This window comes from Piliocolobus tephrosceles, chromosome 15, assembly GCF_002776525.5.
Source record: "Piliocolobus tephrosceles isolate RC106 chromosome 15, ASM277652v3, whole genome shotgun sequence".
Classification (NCBI taxonomy): Eukaryota; Metazoa; Chordata; class Mammalia; order Primates; family Cercopithecidae; genus Piliocolobus; species Piliocolobus tephrosceles.
The window spans coordinates 101,073,146-101,077,331 of NC_045448.1; the positions used below are offsets into that span (position 1 = coordinate 101,073,146).

General features: G+C 38.1%; 1 pseudogene; it reads right to left on the reverse strand.

Moving 5' to 3' along the window:
- Positions 1-3,012: 3,012 nt before the first annotated feature.
- On the reverse strand, positions 3,013-3,692 carry LOC111542146 (annotated as a pseudogene).
- Positions 3,693-4,186: the final 494 nt, after the last annotated feature.

The window sequence follows — 4,186 nt, forward strand, 5'->3', positions numbered from 1 at the left end:
TTTTTCCGCTCATATGGGTCATGGGGAAAAAGGAGAAAGAGAAAAGAGTCTTCATTTTATAATTTAAAAACCAAAAGAAGAATATTAAATTGTTTTTGAAGAGAAGGCCATAACTAATTTTATTTTTCAGACTTATATGAAAATCATCCTACTGGGAGATCCAAGTTATAAACCAACTATCCATTTCATAATTTTTGTTGTGAAATACCTCATGTGTGTGTTTGTAGGAGGATGTTTCATAGTTTGTTTCATCTTTTAAATTTCCCCTAAACCCTTTTGTCTCATTAGGTTTTACTTTCACTATACATTTTAGCCACGTTTTTAGGCATGTTTTTTCAGGTTACCTTTATTCTTTTTAAAAAATTATATATTTGTAATTATATTAAACTCAAATTTTTAATTTATCCTCATGTTTAAATGAAATTAGTTTTCCTGTAGTTTTAGGAATGTGGATGTGGCTCAAGATACTTCTCTAGCTTCTGGGTTCCAGGACTTCTCTTCTATGATGCTGCTATGACTAAGTATTGAAAACATAATCTTTCTTCTAGTCACTTCTTTAGTGCTTTCTGTTTTGTCCCCCACTAGTATCTAGACCAGTTCTGTCCTTTACTTCAAGCATAGTTGTCCAGAATAATTCATATTCTATTCCCATCGGTTTCTCATCAGTGTGGGGCACTGTCTTCTCACTGAAAAGTTTGGAAATCTTTGGGTGTCTTGGTTATTCCAACTGCCTTAGGTGTTGCCTCAGTCACTTGCACTCATTGTCAAATTGCCAACAGCAAAGCCCCAGCCTAGTTATGACTGTGGTTCTCAGATGAGCCAACTACATCCTCCTGTTTCAGTGGGGACGTCTACCTTGGGATGAGAACTTCTTGGAGAATTCTGTGAGTTAGCACTTATATGTCAAAAGATAAGGAAAAAAGGTCATGATTGTCTAACAGGGTACATGAATCCCCAAATAAATTATCTTACAAAAATATCACACTTGCTTTTCTACGTTTTCACTACTGGTAAAAATGAAACAAATAATTCACATTAGAATAAAATCTGTAGGCTGGTATAACAAGCTAAGACAATTACTTTTACATATAAAGCAAGTCCTTCAAATAAATGTTTTACACACAAATTTAGGTTTTAAAAAAAATAAGGTAAGTGTTTACCTTAGTTTTGTTTGTCCACTAAGAGAGCCCATTTCTCAAACTGACATTAAACTGGACTGCAGCTCAAACCCCACAAAGAATAAAATGCATATCACAAGCTGGATACACACATGTGCATATTACACACATGGTAAATGACTAACCCTGCTGTGCATACAACATCCATGAGTAGTTTTACCCTGTAAAAATACTGTAGCCTATCTTGAATCAAACTGTAATGAAAAAAACAAAAGATAATGCTAGCCTACTATAGACATTTGCTGAGGCATTTTAAAAAATGCAAAAAGTATAATGTCTTGAGGACTGAAAGGTTATTGAAGATGGGATAAAAGTCAACACTGCTTACAAATAACTGAACATGGAGAGCACAGCCAACACATTCATGTGGACAGCAAATAAGTGGTTGTGTATTGCACATCTTCTATCTGGGTTATTCCTCTTGTTCAATTCTAAAGATTTACATGAGCTTGGAGGATATCATAAAATATCCTTTATGGTAATTTTTAAAATAATATTACATTAAGCTTTCCTGGTCTCATAACCAGCTTTAAGAAGTAGAGTGGAAAGGTATAGAAATTTCTATATCTTCTTATACTTTTGAAGCCAATTTTATTTTTATTATGATGTGATGCTTTAGTTACCAGCATGCTAAAACTAAAATTGACTGAATTGCATGATTTTGTCCACGACATTGTCCACAACACTGAAGCCTCTTTTTGCTAAAATATTACAAAATGAATTCAGTAAACACTATTTCCAATGGCCTAAGTGAGAGATGAATTCAACTTTTTTAAAAAAATAAATTACGACTAAGCTGGGCTAAGGACAGCTAGGTTAAATCCTGCAAATCAAAGCCAAGAACCCAAACGTCGAAAATTCTAACATTTTCCTTCCAGGATAGAAAAATCAGCATCCAAATAAAAAGAACCACAAGATTGATCACGTGACCAATCAAAAACCATGACTCTGTTATTTGAACTAAGAGTTACTCTAGCTTGACGTTTCTGCCTTCATTATTATTGGTAGTTCCTAGAGTCACAGCTTCCATGTCAAATGTGACAGTGGACACAGAAGTAATTGCAAGAAACTGATGAGGTCTTTCTTTTCCACTGACAAAAATTGCACCATTTGTACCAATGCACATAGCTTTATCCTGCTGCAGAGAGTCCTAGACATTCTGTTTTTGGCTTGTTTGTTTGTTTTGTTTTGTTTTGTTTTGTTTTTTGAGATGCAGCCTCTCTCTGTCGCCCAGGTTGGAATGCAGTGGCGTGATCTCGGCTCACTGCAAGCTCTGCCTCTGGGGTTCACGCCATTCTCCCCATTCTCCTGCCTCAGCCTCCCAAGTAGCTGGGACCACAGGCGCCTGCCACCACGCCCAGCTAATTTTTTTGTATTTTTAGTAGAGACTGGGTTTCACCGCGTTAGCCAGGATGGTCTCGATCTCCTAACCTCATGATCTGCCCACCTCGGCCTCCCAAAGTGCTGGGATTACAGGCATGAGCCACTGTGCCCGGCCAACATTCTGTTTTTATGTCACACTCCTATACTGCCTCTTCTGTCTCACAGTCCCACAGTTTCAACTCTAAATATTAATGTCTGCCCAGAGAAGTAAGTTGGAGCTCTGGAGTCGAGAACACCTGAATATTCAGAATCGTTCCGGCATGACGTATTTCTTTGATTGCTCAGACCCTTCCCCTCAAAATCAACTGTCCACTCATGAGGCATAAATATGGAATGAACTATCTGGGGGACACTCCAAGGACTCCACTCCTGTCGGCCATCTCCTCGGTGCAGATTCTGAAATGATCAACATTGGAGTCTATGTGCAATACTATGAACTCAGTTTCAAAACCTACATATACATCCTCAAAATGATTTGAAGTACATTTATGAAACTGGAGCCTGTCATCTTGTGCCATAAAGTTGTCATCCACATTACACCATTGTACTATAATGCCTCCAGGTTTCTCTATCAGTTCTTCTATCTGTACTGGTGGGTGAGATGCTACAGTTCAATGCTTAAGAATGTGGTCTTTCATGATGTTAAGAATAGAGTCATCCAACTGAGCAGATAAACAAGGCACATCAACCAGTAAAGAAACTTCTTGTATGCTGTCCAACTGAACATGCAAGGCCTTTTTGGTAAAGCTCCACAGTTTCTCATTCTCTTCTCCTACACCACCAACCATGGCAATCTCACCTTTTTGTACTAAAGCCTCTGGAGTGTCGACTCTGTGTTCTATGAGCTTCTGGCAATCATCTAGTGGTAGTTTAATGGTCTGTTTAATGGTGCCCACCTCTTGCAAAAGGGTCACCAATCGTTCATCTAGGAGCTTTGCAAGGGTTCCCTTTAAATCATTAATATGTTGTTTGAGAACATCCCTTGTCTGTGATGCACTCTCTTTGATCTCTGTGCCTCCCACAGCCCCTCAAGCTGGTGACCCAGCTCCCACCAGTAGTTCTTGCCACCTCCACGTTCTCGGGGGCCTCCTGAAGCAGCAGCTCAGGCTCTAGCTCCATCATCTGCCTCATGCAGCTGCTGGAGTGGGTTCCCGACTCTTGAGTCTGGAGTTTTCTGATGGGAGGATATTTACCTACTGATGTAAGTATATTAGTGATTGTAGGATTATGCATGTTTCCTGTTTTTTGCCGAACTTGTATTTTTATTTTTGTGTTTTTGCTTTATATTTTTCTAGGAATATTTCCATTTTATCTAATTTTTCAAATGCATTGGCATAAAGTTATTTATTTAATATTTTCCAAATCTCAAGTTGCTGTTTCTTTTTCATTCCTCATTATATTGATTCTTTGCATACTGGTTTCTACATATGTGCCTCATGTATAGATTTCCTCTATTCCACAGTCATCTCATAAGTAGGCCATAGACAATTTTCATTTTTGCAGTTTGCCAAATGTTCAAAATCATAGTGCCAAGTAGGCAAGGCTCTATTCCTACATTCTTGACTCAAGTAAGGATTAAGAAGAAAAGCTTATGTTTATGCCTTTGACATCCTGCAGATTCTTGA